Source organism: Copadichromis virginalis, linkage group LG3 (assembly GCF_057382275.1).
Source record: "Copadichromis virginalis isolate Kocher_CV1m ecotype Utaka linkage group LG3, C_Virginalis_male_GT1.1, whole genome shotgun sequence".
NCBI lineage: Eukaryota > Metazoa > Chordata > Actinopteri > Cichliformes > Cichlidae > Copadichromis > Copadichromis virginalis.
Window position 1 is genome coordinate 7,080,334 of NC_140620.1, and position 20,191 is coordinate 7,100,524.

The 20,191-nt window shown below is 39.9% G+C and overlaps 1 protein-coding gene and 1 long non-coding RNA gene across 2 annotated transcripts in view; one reads left to right on the top strand and one right to left on the bottom strand.

The window, feature by feature from the left end:
• Positions 1–20,191, top strand: part of LOC146712510 (protein NLRC3-like) — a 160,804-nt gene that overhangs the window by 37,932 nt on the left and 102,681 nt on the right. The window lies entirely within an intron of this gene.
• Positions 1,704–5,757, bottom strand: LOC146712512 (uncharacterized). The gene is made up of 5 exons (XR_014917100.1): positions 5,669–5,757; positions 4,502–4,593; positions 3,618–3,775; positions 3,134–3,191; positions 1,704–2,182 (listed from the first exon to the last, which is right to left on the bottom strand). It is a non-coding gene; the product is annotated as an uncharacterized LOC146712512 (long non-coding RNA).

Sequence of the window (20,191 nt, forward strand, 5' to 3'; positions counted from 1 at the left end):
TTTTAGTGTTTTCCGCATATTAATTATTCTGAAATAGAGACGGTGACCCTAACTGTACAGAAGCACTAAACAACTGACAATAACAGACATCATTGGCCTGAGCTGTCATGCACAGTGAGTCCGATCCTTTGCTGTGAGAGTCTGACAAGCATGTTTCTGGTCAGTTCGGAAGAAATAATATCACAATGTTGATCTTTCTTTCCAATATTCCTTCTCTTTTACAACATAAACTGTGATCAAAGGTACTTATGTTCACAGCATGTAATAATACTGACAGTCCAGGCCATTGTGGTCTGTTGAGCTAGGGTTAGGGTTAGCAATTCAGACATATGTAATCAATATTAAACGTCTCTGACGTGGGCCCCTGTCCGCAGTGTTGGGAAATCCATACCAGGCTGGAACGAGTCAAGGTAGGTGAGCATCCACGAGAAGACACAGCAGATGCATCCTACTAATACTGACAGGACCAGGAGACTCCAGAAACCGAGCATCTTCTCTTCAGTGCCATCCTCGCCTGTCACCCTCTCTGCCCACAGCTCTTTGAGTATGGGGTAGATAAGGGCGCAGAGAAACCCTTATTACTAATTTGTATTATAATTCAATTTTCATGAAATATTCATATTCAGTATCGGTCCTTTTATATTATAACCACGTATCCACCCAGGCTCATGGTGGGGCAGGGCTCTGTCCTGGGATGCTTGAGTACAAGGTAACGTACACCCTGACCAGGTATCCAGTCTGTCAGAATTGTTTTCAATATTTGGTTCAAAAACATGAGTGACAACAGAAATCCAACTAGGATTCTTGCATATGATGAATGAAGTCTGTCTTTGACTGTATTGTCCAGCTGATCCATCAAACCCCCAGCAGGTGAACCTTATTCATGACATAACACGGCAACAAAGTAAAAAATGAAACAGCAACAGTCTAAATGTAAAGTGCATTCTAAAGTCCTCTTCAATAAATCATATGCAAAGAGTCATTCGGGACTGTAAAACGTGAACTACAGAACCCAGAGTCTTCATCATTAAATCTCTGGTTGCTTCATTTTTCTATCCTATATCAGATACTTTAAGGTTAGGTTAGGTAAACTTGCATTCTCATGGTGAGGCAAAGTGCTTTATGTGTGTGCGTGTCATGTACGGCTATAAAAGGGCCTATAATTAAAGAACAAAGCGGGGTTTGAGTTCAAGTTGCGGCAGACTGTCACTACTTGTAAATGGAACGCAGCCTTCCTACGGCGGACAGCTAATAACAGGAATCGGACGCGGTCCACCCAAGTCCACAGCAACCACCATAGCAACCACCTAGCATGACCTTAAAAACATATTCTGTCTTCATAACTATCAAAAACATGAAATGATTTGAAAAGTGTGAAAGTGTTACAGCTGCAGAGAGCTATGGCGGTATCTTTGGAAGCTGTTTACACAGCTAATAATATACGATGTAACCATGGAGACAGTCAGTCATGTGAGCTAGCGGTGCATGTTTACTACAGTGAATAAGGTGATTGCGTGCACAGCGTGCACACGCTGCAGAGGGTAAAGACATTACTTCAATATTGTTTTATATTGATATATATTTGCCTTCTGTTGACCATCACCTCAGGTTCACCATTACAGTTTCAGCATACAGATGCACACTGTCTAAATATCAACACATTCAAAAACTCATGTCTCAGAAATAAGCACAGCTGTTCATGTTTGTCATTAGAGTTTTATTTGTAAGAAAATTATGAACTTCATATTGTGTATCAAATAAAAGAACATTTCACAACTCTGAGTCAACAGAAACAGGTAACAGAAATGTCTCTAATGTAGACATGTACAGTGTAGTGTAAGCATTAAAAGATCATAAAGGAAACACTAACATTCATGTGAAACTAATTGTAATAAAAATGAGCAGGTGCTTTATAGATGTAAAAGAAAGAATCTGAAAACAACACTTTTTTGGTCTAAGTGATCAAAGTAGAAAACAGAACTGATGTTCAAGAACAAACCGTAGCTGCACTAATAGTACACATCTCCATTGTTGTGGTGAACAGACATGTTGCTTTTAAAACCACATGCAGTGTGTGACCGTGACTGTTCACTGAGACCATGAACGCCACTTCGCTGAAGCCTTCGCCTTCTTCTTCTTCTTCTAAATTGGAAGCAGAAGGAGCACGAGCTGCTTTGATCTACTGAAAGGAAAAAGCAGAACATCTGAGCTGAAACCAGTCAGCTGAAATCATTAAGATAGAAACAATCGTTCAATGCAGTGTCTCGGGTGGCTTAGCCTGTTACAACTGTTGATACAAGCTAAATACGGTTAACACACAGTGTCAGGGAGCTCCAGTGTGGGAACTAGTGGCTTTAGGTTTGTAGTCATTTAACTTTCATCCATTCATTCATTTAATTCAGGAGGAAGAAATGCCAGGTTGGTGCAGGCTGGTTACATGCATTTGGTCCCATGCTGTCTTTAACTAAATGACTTGGTTCACTTTATGGCTGGGCTGTATGTGGGGTTATATCATGTTATTTGGGCAGGAGTTCCTGTCCCCTGTTAGACTTAGAAAGTTTCTCCATAAGTAGAGTTTCTAACTCTTCTAGCACATCTGTGGCTGACAGCTTTTTGGTGGCTCTTTTTACCCCACACTGGTTGTGAGTGTGTAAATAGCCCCACTAGTTCTTTTGGGTTGCAGTTAACTGGGGAGGAAGAGGTGGGTCTGCCATGACTAGATGAATAACAATTATCTGGGATACATAAATTTCATAATGCATGCATATATCTCTATAAACCTGCCTGAGGGCTGCCATTTTTTACATTCAGTTATTTCTTTGTTGAATCTAAATAATGAATGTGTTACAGTTAGACTGACACTGGTCAGTGTAAATGGCTCATTGGGACACAGAAACCTTTAAATTAAACCCATCACCTGATATTGAGTGTCAAACAATATCAAAGCTGTAAAAGCTGTTTACAGTCAGAATTTATAAAACTATAAATAAATGTAAATAAATTCAAACAAGTGAGCTTTTCTATTTGTGCTGAATATCAACACTGTGATTTCTTAGACTGTAAGCTTTACTTTAGCACAACCAGTTGTAGAAGCTGCCACTCCAAATGTCTTTTGATAACAAGAAAAAAATACCTTTTCAGTCCACGGCCTGAAGTTCTTCTCTGACATCTTCTGCAATCGGCTTTGTCTGCTGGTTTGAAGACAATAAACCACAAAAAAGATGATTTAGTCACTTTGTCTGCGTCATGCAGCTCGAATGTGTCGTGTAACGATGTTGAATAGCCGTCGTTATCCCTCTGCTGTGTCACTAGGATTGTACTGTACAGCATCTCATTGATATGTGAGGAATGCTAATGTAACACGATAACAGACTTACATCATTAAAACATAAAGGACAGGAGATATTTAGATATTCTTATATTTATATTACATTTTATAGCTGACGGATATTACTAAATAGATAGAATTTACTAAATAGCTGGATGAACATGAAAAATATGTCTATAATAACAAATGACCATGAGAGCCAGTAGAATTAATTCAACTGGACACTCGAAAGACGTCCTTAAATGCTCTTTAAGTGGCAGAACAGACGAACAAACAGTTAATTGGTTACTTGAGATGAAATCTAATCAGCTACTTTGAAAACAGCTTCTAACTGGTTCCTCCTTTAACAGGATGGCTGCTCAGGGGTAAGGACATCATGCAGTCCAGCAACCTTTATGGTTCTGCTTTGATTCACCAGGAACTATTAGGGAAACCTTCCAGCGCCTCCTGTGAAAGACACAGGCATAAACACACAAACATTTATTAACATGTTCCACAGTCTTCCAGTTTGATTTTCTCATCCTGTGGACAACAACGAACAGAGATGCAGGTTTATTGTTAACTTTTGTAAGGTTTATTTAGTGAACATATCCAGCTGCAGCTCCACTGTGATCCTGAACTGGATAAGCACTTAAGAAAATGTGTCAATAAATGGACATACATCAACATACTATAATTATCCAAACAGACGGGACCAATAATGCTTCACTGAGTTAGAGACTTTAACAGTCTCTTCTATGTAAGAATGTCTCGTGCTGATAGACCTGCAAACTTGACAACAAAGGTTTTTCAGACTGCATGTAGCTGTCCTCTATGTCAGCTCACACATTTACATTTATGTCACACTTATTTCTGCTTTCCCATTTTATAATTATTACTTACATTTTGATTAGATACCTTGAGTTTGTAAATGATCAGATTACATAATTGGAATACAATGTATCCAATTCAGGGCTGCGGGAGGATGAAGCCTATCCCAGCTGATACAGAACAAAGACAGGCTGCCAGTTTATTGCAGGGCTAACACGATATGTGTAACAGAAAATCCACCTAAATGTTTGATATTTCTTATAATAATCATAATTATGACTATTATTTAAAGGTTTCTTTATAAATACATTTTGATTTTTTATAACCTCTAAAATATAAACCTGAGCCGTTTCAGATTCTGACCTCTGACCTCACTGCAGCTCCCTCTTGGAAGTACATCTGCTTCTTGTCTTCCCCCAGTGTTGACCGCCTGCCCTTGATATCACGTACTGTACCTGAGGAACAAAAAAGGACAAACACTTGCCTTCATTTAAGAAGTACATTCATACAGAGGTAATCTATGGAAACACACTAGTTCAACCTTTGGGAGGAATCAGTTCCTGTGAAACATTTCTGTAAATGAACATCATGTGGAGAATGAATGAAATGAGTTCTTCAGGTGACTCAGCAGTCCCACACTGACAAATGAAATCTAGTTAAACTATTAAGCATATTTGCTCTTCTGAAATCTGTGTTAAACAACAACAAACATAAGTTAGTAACAAAAATACAGCTGAGTAGAGGCTTTACAAACCACCAGCAGCCATAATGCTGAATTTTAATCTTCAAATGTTTCTGAGCCGTCTTCAACCTGCTTTTAACACATTAAAGTCCCACAGTCAATGCAGCCTGACTCAATCCTAAATGTTCAGCACACACAAAGACACAGAGGTACTGTTTAAAGTTTAGTGTTAACCTGAGTCACTGATCATTTGCAGTGTTACAGAGTCTGGCAGTCTTTGCATGATGTCCACGTCACTGTAAGTTTCTAGCTGACTCTCAGGTGTGACAGGTGTGCCAGCAGGAAAGAGTAATAATAACCTGCATCCTGAGGTTTGTCATGCAGGATTAAAGGAGCCAGGCTTTGTTCACACAGCTAGGATTGTATTTTACACTGACCCTGGGTCAGTATAAGTATCATACAGTTTAAACGAAGCACTGAAACTTGCACATATTTATTATAGATGCACTGAAGCTAATCGAGATATTTGCTGTCAGTCTGTGGCTGCCATTAAAAACTTTACTGGAAACTTTATTAACTAGTAACTTCATCAGTCATGACAGAAGCTAATATTTCTGTGCTAACATCTTTAAACAGTAACAGCTTTACTCCAATATAAGCTAACATTTACACCGTAACTTTAAGCTAGCACCATAAAGACGGTAAAACGCGTAATAATATCTACAAATGCATCTTAAAGCTGTTATATTAGCACTCGGTGTATTACTAACATAACCACATTAACATTACTGACACTCGCTGACTTTTAATAGTCATTCTATAAATGCTGTCCGTTTAAATGGTCTTACCTGTACACACTGCATATCCACCGGATTCCAGCCAGAGTGGATTCTGGAGTCTCCCACGCTCCTGTTAGTGATCCTCCATCTGGATGGATGAGAACAACCTTCTGAACAATCTAGCAGGAGATGGCCGATATCTATGGGACTGATTTGTGCTAATAACGTCCATTGTTTGGACTGATAACAGCCGAAGCGGGTGAATAAAGTCACCCAGTAGCTAGCTGTGCCATTACCCAGCATACACCACTCCCTCCATAAATGCAATAAACCATACAAAAGTATCGTTCTACCTGTTTCTCAGGTAGTTGTTTACATTATATAATTTATTGTGTTCAGTATACGTCACTACAATGTGATTTCGGAAATATATAAATATACGGACAAAAGGCTCTTCCGCGGCAATCTCTTCAATCGGAGGACCCTTCACGTCAATTCCCGACGCGAGGGGGGTACCCTGCACGTCCATAAGTGCAGCAGAGGGAGCCTGACCATGCGTCACACGTTTGACGAGTTGGGAGTGAGAACGTGTTGCAACATCCATCTCACTTGCAGCAGCATCGCAGACCACGCCCCCCCTCCACACCACTCTTTCCTCATAGTTGCTCGCCATCGTTGCGCTCAGAGGGTAGAAGGTCCCGATCGAAGTGCACAGGTAACTTCCCTTCACATTTCACGACAATGATCCTGTTAGTGAGAAGCCTGCCTTCATACTGGCAGCTGGGTTTCCTGGCTCCCTGATGCTTTAGCTTACATTTAATTATGCGAAACGTTGCGGTACTATACGTCATGCCGCTATTTTCATCGTACCTCCCATCACCTCTACAAATGGATTTGACCTTTGCTGGAATGCTGAGGATGAATGTGTTGGTTTCCTTACAACTGTTGTCAATTTTGTAGATATTCCTATTTGATATTTCTGTGTTACACAGCTTTTCAGTCATCTTAGCATCTACATGCTGTCTTCTAAACTTTTCATAAGGTGTTTCTTCAGGTCGGTGCTCGCTTGGTTGAAAATTGTTCACTTTGGAAAATCCGGAAGCAAAGAGCAGCACGAGCATCATGCAGACAAACAGTGTCTTCATCGTCTCCTGGGGCCCGTTCTTCGTACCTCGCTAAGTAGGTTAGCCGGATTAGATTGTTGACGATTTCGCGTGATCCTGGATCAGTCGGTTCCCCGAAGCTCATCCGGGACTTGCTGTCATAGCAACAGAGCCGTAAGCGTAAACCTGCTCGGGAGCAGGTTTACTTTATGTAAACAGGATTAGATCGCGGCCACGCAGGTATGTCCGCTTCATTTATACGAAAGCAACAGCGATATTTTTCCACTGTTTCACCATAAATAAATATTATCAATGTAACTAAAGATAATGCAGCACTTGATCCTTTTATTGATGTCACACAGATACATACAGGTCATTTCCTAAAAAAGGGAAATGTACTATTAACATTCTATTACATGTATGTGATTATTACAGATGTAATTCATATTTCAGAGTAGTAATTGTAAATTACTTCGTGTAATCAAGATGAGAGACCACGGCTATAAAAGCGAAGGTGGATTTGGGAAGCCTGTCGCAGCCGTGTCCTGTCCGTATACGCGACCAACCCATTGCGGAAGGTGCAAGATTGATAAGGAGAGTCCTCAGAATTCAGCGTATATTGCGGGACAGACAGGATCCTTTAGCTCAGCGCGACAGTGTGCTCATAGAGAGATATCGATATTCCCGTGAGGGTATTATTTACTTAACCAACTTGTTGACGAGGGGGTGCAGGACCACCACCTGTCTTTTTTTCCTCTGCCCTTTTCTTGGTTGCTGTTATGAACAAACTAACAGAGTATTACAGGCCAGTATTACCTTGCCAAGAGACGCAAAGCAATCTAAGAGATAAATATTACCATTCTGTAGAATACTCCTGTATTCCACTTTTACTTGTTCCCATGTTCTTGTGGGTCCTGTTGTGGCTCTAATGTGAAAGGGGATATAATATAACATATTATAATATAATATAATGCCATATGATATTGGACAATATAGTGTCATATGATAGATCTACCCTACCGCCTACTGGTGTTGGCCAGAGGGGCCGATGGCGCGATATGGCAGCCTGGCTACAACCGTAGCTGCCTCCACCAGTGTGTGAATGTGGGAGTGAATGAATAGTGGTATCGTAAAGCGCTTTGGGTGCCTTGGAAAGCGCTATATAAACCCAATCCATTATTATTGTTATTATTAAATTACCTACGAGTTTGATTTGTCAGCAACTTTCTGCCAGCCCTCTCTCCTTGCTTTTGCAGCCTTTGCAGTGTTCTCTTGCGTTTTAATTAAACTCTGAAACTCCTGAAATCCCTCACTCATGAGTTCTTGCTCTGCTGCCGGAAAATACCGAGCACGCCCCTTGGACATTTTCGCCGACCAATCAGCGGGTTGCCGATCAATGTTTCTACTATCGATGCGTAGCCCCTTTTACGACACCCAGTGATGTCACATTCCTGCGTCCAGCTGTAGTAATCGTCAACAGCAGGTGTGTTCGGGGAACCGGATTAGCGAGCTCACGGTTAGCGCGATGATTTGATCTTGGATGTGTCATTTGATCTTGGATGTAGTAAGCGACGTACGAAGAACGGGCCCCTGGAGAAGAAAACACATGGACATTTTTCCACATTAAGAATTTGGCAGATACATCCTTTTGGATCCTGAAGCTCAGTAAGTCGTCTTTGTGAGCTGCAAACACACACGACAAGAGGACTGATAGACCTTTTTCTTTAAATGAAAGAAGTAGTTTTATTTATAGTTTTCTTTTTTATTTATTTATAATCATATATATTACTTTGTTCTCTGTTTATTTTTTATTTTTCAACTGTTAGGACGATTTCTAAATATCCTGAACAAGCCTGATCTGGACGGCTCCTGGAAGCAGATTCAGGCGTGATGATGTCATTTTCAACTGGAAAAAGAAGCTTTGAAAAGCTGAAGTAGTTGTCTTTAAATGTTTAGATATTTAACCTTGTTGTATTACTTTATATTTTATATTCATCGTATTAAGACATCAAGATATTTGTTTTTGCCTTAAAATTTTGTGTTTTAATTTATACTTTTTGTTATTATTTTTTTTTAATTTTGTCATTTTGCCTTTTTTACTTGATGTGATTTGGATAAATATATATTTATATCTACAGATATATTGAGAGAGTTTTTCTCTGGGTTTCACAAGCCCATTTTATAGATAAAAGTCCAGGTCATAATAGATCCGGTTCATTAAGAACAAAGTTTAAATCCTATTTAATATAAATGCCTTTCTGCACTCAGTTATTCTTTCCTGTCATATGTTTCAGTGTGCTCTGTAGTAACAATGACACACTGCAAAATAAAAATCAAACAGAACTCAAGACACTATGGATTTTCCTCCAATTCGTATCTGTTTGTGTAATTTATAGGATTTTTTATTTCAAGCTTTTCCAAATTAAGACGCTCACCTTTTCTTTCCTTTACTAATGATGATGATTAACCTGCAGTGGTTCAGGTATAAGTTGGTTGTCTGGAACAGCAGGTGATGAAGATGTCGTGAAGGGTCTGTGGTTAATGTATATAGTGAGTTCATTACATAACTGGATAGGCAACATCTGACAGTCAGTTTAAATAAGATCTTGTTGTATTTGAACACAAATCAGCAAAAACAGGTCTCTCACCGTGCAAATGTACAGCTTACGTAAGTTTAGTATGCTCACCGAATGCAGTGTTTAGTGTAGCAGCAGAATTATGACAGTTTATGGAGATGTTCAACGTGAGCCTGCTGCCCAGCTTTAAAAGGAAAATCATTTTAAATGATACATAATAAGTTCTTACCAAAAGAGGAATGCAGACGGAGATGAGCAGAGATCTCTTCTGCAGTTCAGATGCTGCTGTGAGTTCTAGTTCACTTCTGTCACAGAGGAACAAAGTGTGTTTGGATCTGGACACTTTGATTTTTATACTTCTGATCAGCACCACCTCAAATAATCCTTTGCATCCACACCTACATCACTGGCCCACCACTTCTAGGAAATGTTAACACTTCCCTGCTTGTGACTCAGAAAGATAATGCAAATATGATGACCACTGACCACAAGAACCTGCATGTAGATGCAGCCTGTTTTTCCACATCTGGCTTTAGAAAAAAAATTAATGCACAAACAAATAGATTTAAAATAAAAAGATGTGTTGGTATATTTTGACCTTTCAAATAAACTATTAACACTTCTTTTTTCCCCTTTTTAAGTATAATTTTTGGCAAATAAAGTGTTTTGACCATTTGCAGTCAAAATGTTGAACAATCTTTTTATTTTTGTTTTATTACCAGTTGGTTGTAATAATTTCATATGAGGATTTAAATGGATGTATAACAAAACAAAGGATAAAAGTATATATAAAAGTATATTTAATGAAGCTGATCAAACAACAGTGCAATATGGCATGATGACAGTGTTTACAATTTTGGCAGGAGAACAAAAGATAAATATTATAAAATACAAGACATGAAAATCTCAGAGGTCAGGGGTCGGGGGCCCAGGAAGTCTGACCCGCAGATTCCAGGTCTGACTTCGAGTACATAAAATATCATCTTTCTTGTGGGGAAGGAGCCTGAGTTAGAGCAGGAAGTTACACCATATTGATATTGTTGGGGTAGCCTCAATGCCAGTGTTGGACTCTCCAGTTTCCTTGAAGGAGGTTTGACTTTGTGCCATCGTTGGCTGGACTCTGTGCTCATTGATATCCCCGTATCAGTGAGTTAAGACACCATGCATTTATTTTCTGTGTGGCACACAACAAGAAAACAAGCCAAGAGAGAACACATCAGCCTCCAATGACAGTTTATTAAAAGGTTTATTGGAGGTTATTTGTTGTGTTATTGAACCTGTGTGCTAATGAAAGAGTGTCCTTAATAAACGTACTCCATAAGGAAGTGTGTTCACAAGTGCACAGAACACATTAGGGCACAGGTCAATGATCGATTGTACAATTGTATTGTCAGATCGATGGACACTTTCGGATACTTGGATATTGTAGGAATGTTTAGCTTATTTTAGAGTTTAGAAATATGTTATCATAGAATGTAGAATTATTGTAGGGACACTGTTTGTAAAGTAATAAAGGCCTCACTCTCTTGTGAAGTTAGGAGTAGATTTTAGAAGGCTTCTCCCCCACTGAGTGGAAATTCCCCAGAGGATGCAAGGTAGGGGTTTATGACCTCTAGGGAGTCATCTACCCCCACAGTGTTTTAACTGTTACACACACACATCCACACGCACACTCACTCACGAGCACTCACATAGACACGTGGGAACGTGCACATGTAGGCATTCACGTGCTCGTGCACATACACACAGACAGAGTTTGCAGCACACCGTAGAGGGGGTTTTATGATGGGGTCACTTCTATAAAGCTGACTGTAACCAACAAAGGAGTGAAGATTTTTGTAGAGGGACACCGGCCTCATCTTTCCTTCTAGAAGTGCATGCTTAAATGAAGAAGAATGTAGATGAATAAAGATTTTGTGAAAATGACTGGATGGACCAGTTACCAGGGCATGGAAGGAGGACAGACTCATTGACTGAGGAGAAGGAATTTCTTGGGATTGGAGATCCTCTGGGTGAGTGGTTGATTAAAAGCATGCATAAAATAGGAGTTATCTGTTGTTATTGATTGGTAATAGATTGATAATTGGCCACATTTACAGCTGTATTGACTTGTTGTGGACGTAGTCGACTTCAGGTTTAAACGCTTTAATAAACAGGTTGAGAATAGTGACATTAAAGGAAGAATATGCAGCGCCACCCTGGCAGACGCCAGTGATGGTGGAGCTCACTGATGAATCAGGTGAGCTGGATTCATGGCTGATTCAAAACTAAGATCCCCCTGCTGTGGTCAGTAAGGGGAGAACAGGGGGAAATAAAATTAACAATTTAAAAGAGGCATTTATAAACGTTTAGGTGTCAAGTGAAACGGGATAAAAGGGGGTGTTTTACTGTTATTTTAATATCAGCATTATTATTGTATGAGAATCATGCAACAAGCATAGCATCGATGATCATTTATTGAAGCTTTTGACCTTATACTAACATCTGTGTTCCTGTGATGGTTATAACCTCTGATGAATCTTCTATTTACAGGTGTTAGGATAATGATATAATTTTTCATTGCAGGTGTAACCATGATCATTTTCATACATATTGCAACTTGTTGCTCATTGTAGAGTTGTGCTCAAGTTAATAAGGGTTAAAAGCTACAGTCAGCGCGAATGTCTGACTGATCTATTGAGGGAAAAGGCTTCGAGCATAGAAGGCATTTTATAACATTTTATAACTTCATTTGTGTCTTTAATACCTTAGGTATGGTAAAGCTTAAGCTAATAGCGGTCCGAGAAGACGGACCTTTTAGAGAATCAGTGAAAAAGCATAAACCATCACTTTCATGTTTAATCATTAATCATTGAAATGAACTGAATAGCGTTTAGAAGATTTGTTAATTTCTTTGTCGTTGTTAAAAAGAGTGGTTTCAATAATTTTCAGACACACCTTGCAAATGTGCTTATAACGAGTTGGCACTCGGCCTTTTGAAGGTCAGAAGCTTCGTTCGGCGTGACTGTCCGGACTGATAAAGTGTAGGAAATGCCTTGAGTGCAGAGGGCTAAATGCAAACACGCTTACACACACATAGGATATGATTAGAATAAGTCCCTGGGACATACTGAAATGTTTTAGACCAATTCTGAATCACTAGAAGGTCAATAGATAACAACATTAGATTATTAGGGTTAGGAAGAGAGGTATTTTGGTTTTCTGTCTCTTACAGGGAAAGGAACAGACACCAGACGAGGTCACAGATATGCGAGGATCCTCCGTAGCAGAGACAGACACAGTGACTGCCGAGACATCAACTGGGTCCAAGGGTCATGGCGTTTGGGCTCCAGCTAGTCACCACAAAAGGATGGATCCCATAAACACAGCAATAACCATGAAGGGGTTGGCGGAAATCCGGGAACACCAGACCAACGAAGTTCGAGAGGCGTTTGGAAAAAAAAGGGGCACCTTCCTGTTCCTTTTTCTGGAGGATACACAGATCGTTGTTTGAAATCGGGGCAGAATAATCCCCTGATCTGTGCCACAACTGAAGGGTTGTCTAACCCCTAAGGTTGAAGAATGAAGAGCAGAGGATCACCCAACTGGACGACACTGGTAGCTGCAGCAATAAAATAAAGGCTAAAAGCTGTGGGAGACCTGGGGAGTGTCATCTGTACCCGCTATTGTTGGAATAATAGTTTTTCTTACATCTGAACTGCGCAAACACAGAGGTCATCTCACATATGGTTCGCCCCTCAGGGGGACAAAGGACCTCAGGAGTGAGAAGAGATGAACCCGGCCACACTGAATTGAAGGGTGTTGGTGAGGTCATTATTCTAATGACCTCATCAGGGGGAATTGTTAGATTCTAATATTATTATATGCCATGTTATACCCCTAATTAAAGATTGTGAATTATTATGTAGTTTTAGTTTGCATTATTCTCCTGAATTAGAAGAAGCTGATAACTATTGCATTAGTTAAACTGATTTGCATTATATTAAATTGTTGATTTATTGTGAATGAATGATATTGTTTTATGATGCATTATACTGCTGAGTTATAAGAAATACTGTTTGCAGAAAGTCATCGCCTTATTTGTCTGATTAGAAGAGAACAGAACATGCTGGAGTTTTCTGCCCCATCTCAGCAGGAGCAGATAAACGGGGAGCCAAGGTCGTAGCTTAGGCGCTGTGTGAGAGAAGGCATGTGAATGTTTATGCTTTGTATGATAAGGTGGAGGCACCAGAGGCTATAAAAGTTTGAGCAATGCTCCACCATTTTGAGATTTTGAGGCTGTCTGCATCAGTGTCCATCTCCCACGTGTGTGATCATTAAATCATCGTTTGACTCAACCCGACCGGACCAGTGTTGTTATTGTGGTTTTTCTCTTGTCTCCATCCCCAATATTTTTGAACCCTAACAATGAATAAAGATTTTGTGAAAATGACTACTGAGTCCGGTGCCATCTCTGGATGCTCGAGGAATAAGAAGAACCGGGGTAAAACTGAATTCTCAACACTTCTCTGGACCCTTTCATATCTGTCATATGTGTTCAGGGTGAAAAACACAGTCTGCCAGTGGTGGCCTGATAATTCTGGTATTCTATGGCAAATGTCTATCATGCATGGTTCCAGTCAGTGAGTACAGGGCCTGCTAGAGGACATCAGGCCCTCAGGCCACCCTTATAAAATCTGTTTCTGATTGTTTTGTCAGATACAAGTACAGGTTACTGGTCTCTTCTCATACCAGTAGTGACACTGGTATGAGGAGGAAAAATATCAGTGTCCTCCACCTGTAAAACCATCCCATAATGACTGAAAAGCGTCTGTAGGATCTGGTCATGAAACAATCACAAATTAATATTTTTTAGAATAATTTCCAGAGTCATAACACACAGCCAGCAAAACATGGGACGTAAATTCCAGGAAAAAAATGAAACCTTGCATAAAATGCCAGTTAAAGTCCAAAACTCTGTGACCTGACCCCAGCCACAGTGTGGGCTGTGGACTATGTGGAGGTTGAAGTGTGGACCCAGAAGCAGACGCGTGGAAACAAAAGTTTAACCAAAAGCAAACCGTTTATTCACGGCTGGTGAGCAAAACAAAACAAAAGGCAGGAGCAAACTAAAGGAAACCTAACCAAGACTAAAGTGGGGAAACTAAACACTGGGAACATGGAAAACTTGGACATGACTGTCATGGTGTTGTACACCGGTGTTATGATGAAGTGGACCCAAGTGCAGACAGGGAAGGAGGCAGAACTAAGTTTTGAAAAAAAAGGCAAGCTGTTTATTTAGGCTATAAACGTGAATACAAAATGAAAGCATCATGAGCAGCAGCAAAAACTAAACTGAAACCAAACTAGGAAAACTAACTGACTGTGACAAAACTGTGATAACTTTGAATCAACTGTGATAAGACCTGAAGGGAGGCAACGCAGACGACCTGACACTGAATAAAGAAAGACAGAGGACTTAAATACAGACAGGAGGTGATCAGGGGAAGTGGAAACTGTTAAGGTTCACAATTGAGGAAGGAGAGTACAAACCACCCATGGTCCAGGAGGTCTTGGTCAAACAATGATTTTAATGAACACACGTGTGGGAAGACACTCTGTACGCAGACAGCCAGTAGTCCTCAACTTAATCAAAGCATGAACAGATATTTTATAGCATCAGGGTTTGATTTACTGACGCCCCTTCATGCGTCACAGATACATTTTATACATAGATCAGATCAACACCAACAATGGCTTTTCACCCAGAAGATCATCTTCTATTTTCATGGCTGGTACTTTCCGCTCTTGTCTTAAAGTAAATTGTTCCTCTTTCTTGCCGAGACATGACTAATCTCTCCTCTAAATAAATCTAACTCATGTGTGTGTGTATGTGTTGACCTCACATGCTCTTTGTGTCACCTCTTCACCTACTGTCTGTGTCTCGTCCTCAAATGCTCTTTCTCAATTCACCTGTTGCACTTCTGACCTTTCACCAGGACAGAGGCTCACTGAGACTATGTGTATGTCTTCTACTAAATAAATGTTTTAACCAAGAACCTCTACTAAAACCTTAATATAAAATGATCTGATATATAAGTGTTTTGTAAGCATGTATTGCAATTCCTTCTATGGCTCCAAGTCACTTGCACAATAGATTGTCCGAACATCGCGCCGAACAAAGCTTCCGACCCCCAATTAATTGACCGAGCTCCAACTCTTTAATAAGCACAGATATGCATTGTGTATAAAATAGTCATAACTGCTTAAGGCCTTCTTAAAGCTATCTGTTACATTGTTAAAGCCTCGTCTTAGCCTGCGGCTCAAAATAACTTCCACTTCTGCATACAACTTCCTGTCAGCCTGCAACTCAGTCTTTCTGAAAGAGACACTGTTTAAACCTCTGAATGCAATATCCATGCTGCAGATTATATTCTTAATGCAATGGTACTGATGACAATTATTTAACAATAGCAGTAAAATAATTTCCCTGCTCCACAAAACACACGGGGGAACAGCTGACTGAAATGAACATAATGATGGTAAAATGGCAAATGGCCTGCATTTGTATAGCGCTTTTCTAGTCCCTAGGGACCCCAAAGCGCTTCACACTACATTCAGTCATTCACCCATACATTCACACACTGGTGATGGCAAGCTACATTGCAGCCACAGCTGCCCTGGGGCGCACTGACAGAGGCGAGGCTGCCGGACACTGGCGCCACCGGGCCCTCTGACCACCACCAGTAGGCAAACATGGGGTTAGTATCTTGCCCAAGGATATTTGACATGCAGCCAGGGTGCAGCCTGGGATCGAACCACCGACCTTCTGATTAGTGGCTGACCTGCTCTGCCACCTGAGCTACAGCCACCCCATAGCTTTAGCTATGGGGTGGCTGGCCATGCCACTTTAGCCATGGCATAATGATGCCATGGCTAAAGTGAAACTAAACAATGTAGGGACAATGAACAAAAGGAAAGTCACACAATATATACACAGAGGGATGATAAGGGAAGTGGAAACACATGAGGACACAGCAGGGACAAATTAGATGTGATGAGACAGGAGAAAGCAAAACTGAACACACTGAACACAGGACACGAGACTGTCCAAATAAAACAGGATACAAACTAAGAGACACGGCTCGACACACAGGGACCGGGGGCGAAACAGACATGGGAACACTGAATGAATCACAAGGAGGGGAAACATCAACAAAACACAATGATGTGACTATGGCGACTATGGAGGAAGACCAAATACAGACGGGAAATTATTTTTGATAAAAGTAATATTAATTTGACTAATGGACAGGCAGTGATAAACAGCAAACAAACTGCTTAGCTTTACAGTCTTTGTTTTATCATCTGCAACTCCTGCAGTGTGAAACAGTCTTGGTATGTCAAACATAAAAACATTTTAGATACCGCTTCATCAGGTTACATATATATACCGTATTTCGTCATCAGAGAATCTATAATGTATTAAACTAAAAGTGTACACCTGGTTTAAAGAGTATTAACTAAATAAGAACGTGACAACTTTCAGTCATTAATGTAGCAGACACAGAGTCTGACTAAAGGGACATCACAGTGAGACCTGTTTGATCTGCAGACACAGTCTCTCTCTACTAAGAGTGTGTTTGACTTTAACTTTCACACAAAATGTTTCAGTTCCTCTAAACCCTCCAACAAACATTTACAAATGCTTAGAAACATTTTGTGTTTCTAATTACTAATGTTCCCCGGCCCCAGCATTCCCACAAATCTGTCTGTTTCCTTTTTTAAGTTTCACTGTCTGTCTTCTAAACTTCGCTGATGCAGCTGGTCGTCTTTGTGTGAATCTGCGTGTGAAGGTAATCAAATCAGTATGTATTTTTTTCTGATAATATCAGCTGTGTGCAGCTTCACTCCAGCACAAACCATAGCATTGTTCATGATGACAGATATGAACGAGGTTGACTTGTAACACCGCAGTTATGTGAGCCGTCATTTGTAAGCCTCATAAACTTTCTTGCACTTTTACACAAAGTTTTATGGTAGTGCTTCTTCTTCTTTGGGGATTTTTGTTCAACAGACTGAAAAAAGCTGTAATATATTTTTGAAATATATTTAAATTGGTATTTAAAGGACTATAGCATATTCTAATTAGATTTATGATACTGTGTTAAGACAGTAAAATTGTTGCATGTGTGTGTTTGTGTGTCTGTCTGAATTTTGCTGGTACTGCACTGATTGATGATCGTTGATGATCCACCTGACTAGTATAAATTACAGTTTTATATAACAGAACAAATTTGATATCTGTAAAAATATTTTTTAAATTCATGCTTACTAGCTGACACTAAAGTTTTAACTGATTTCTCTTCTGGGACACCCACACTGTGTGCAGTTTCATCTCAGCCCACTGTGTGATTGCACATTAAAGGACATTTCTCCCCAAATTCAATAAGCTCAGTGGATTATTATAACAGCGTATCAACAATTCATTTAAGAAATCCTTCTTAGTTATTGTCATGAAAATCTCAGTGGATTCTTGACTTTGCTCGTCTGCTCTACAGCCTGGATAGTTTCATTTCAAACTGCTGCCGTGTTTCTGCCAAATTAAAAAACAGTTCTACTCAAATTCAACAAGGTTCAGTTAATAAACAATGATTAACAAAAGATTTTGTTCATATTTCATTATATAATTCTGATCCATCAAAAATATTCCTTCTTAGAATAATCCTTTCTCTTATTGAAGATCGATTTATTTTTCTCATTTTGGTCATTCCTATTAACTCAGCCATTTCCTTAATCAATCCCACACCACCGCCCCCAAAACCATGGGAACACAGAGCAAGGAAAGCACAAAGTACACAAGAAGACGGGGACAATAAATACACACTGGATAATGAGACGAGAGGCAACGGGTGAGAGACATGATGCAGGAGAAAACTACAATAGTCACAGGAAGCAACAGTTAAAACAATAAAACAGGAAAACATGGAGAACAAGGCTTAAATTACATAGAGGAGAACAGACTGGACAGGGGAACATGAGATAGATAAATGCAGACGAGACTGAGACACTGATGGGAACAAATCATTAACCAAATGGGGGAAGTAAAACTCAAAGCTAAGTTCACAAGACATGAGACGATAAAAAAGAGGAAATGATACACAGAGACATACGCAGACATGTAGAAAACAGAAAGGAAAATATAAGTGAATGTGAAACATGACAGATGGGGAAATCAGACAATGACAGACAAACAGAGAGACAAGACAGACAAAGGGACATAACTGAAGTACAGAAAGGGATCACAAAAGCAGATATTTAGTGTTACAAAACCAAGAAGACAAACTACAATATGAAAACAGGGTACATGGGATATAGTAAATCCTAAAGCAAACTATTAACAATCCTTATATACAAAGAGCCAAACTAAAACACAAAAGACTCTCAAAAACAAAAAGGCATCACAAAACCCTGAGGAAAAAAACAGCGATCCTCCATCAGCTTCAGCTTATCCTTTTCAGGGTCGCGGGGGCGCTGGAGCCTATCCCAGCTGTCATAGGGCGAGAGGCGGGATACACCCTGGACAGGTTGCCAATCTGTCGCAGGGCCAACACACAGGGATAGACAACGATTCGCACTCACATTCACTCGCACATTCACACCTAGTGGCAATTTGGATTATCCAACTAAATATCCCCACAAGCTGCATGTCTTTGGACGGTGGGAGGAAGCCGGAGTACCCGGAGAGAACAGCGATCCTAACAAATAATATTGCAGTGGTTGGAGATGAAACTTTGCGGACATGTAGTAAATGGACTGATTCTTATATAGTGCTTTTCTACTCTCCTGGAGTTTTCAAAGTGCTCTATACAACAGGCCTCATTCACACAAGCACTTCTAAACACAAGTGCAAACTAATCATCAGAGGGCAACTTGGGGTTAGTATCTTGCCCAAGGATATTTGGCATGCAGGCTGGGGAAGCCAAGGTTCGAGCCACCAACTTTCCAATCAGCAGCTGATCTGCTCTACCACCTGAGCCACAGCCACCCACCCATCACAAGTGGGTGAGGCTGGTTCTGATATGGTGCTTTTCTACTCTGAGCATTCAAAGTGCTTCATACAAACGACTCATTCAAGGACTTTTCCTGTGCAGAAGAGTTTTCTATCTTGGGGTTAGTATCTCGTATCAAACAACCAACCTTCCAGTTACTTCGTGACCTCCTCAAACTCCTGAGCTACAGATAGAAGAGGAGTTTGTTAAGAATGTTATGACAACTGTCAAAGTTTTTATTAAATTGATCTTATTAAATTTGAGTAGAACGTTCCTTTTATTTCTCTGAAACCTTGCAGCTTTTGGTGGTTAAACTGCAAATATATAGAGAAGGTAACCCAGAGGAAGAATGCACAGAGACTTTAAGGTCAGCTATCAAGAATCATTTTTACGCATTTTGATGCAATGTTATGATATTTGATTTCATTTCTACAGAATTATGCAGTGTGGGTGTCCAAGAAGATGAATTCAGAATTTCATGTCAACTATCATATATGATTTAATACAGAACCTTCATACACCTACCTGAAACCATTTAAATGACATTATTGAGTTCCTTCAAAGTTTCTCCGTTTGAACAGAGTCGTTCTTTAATTTCTCGTGTCTCAAGCAGCAGTTTGAGGTGAAACTATGGATGCATGAAAGAGCAACTGAGCCAAATGAGAACTGAATTTCAACTATAAAAGATGATTTTCAGAAATATTTTACAGTTTTTGAAGTTATTTTAGATTTGAATGAATCATGAATGAAGAAGCATTACCAGAAAAATTAAGAAGAAAAGACAACTTGAGTGAAAAACAAATGACACTGTGGCTTTATTTCTGTTAACTTCCTGAAAATCATGTGTGTTGTTATGTGTGTGATCAGCAAAAAGGGATAAGA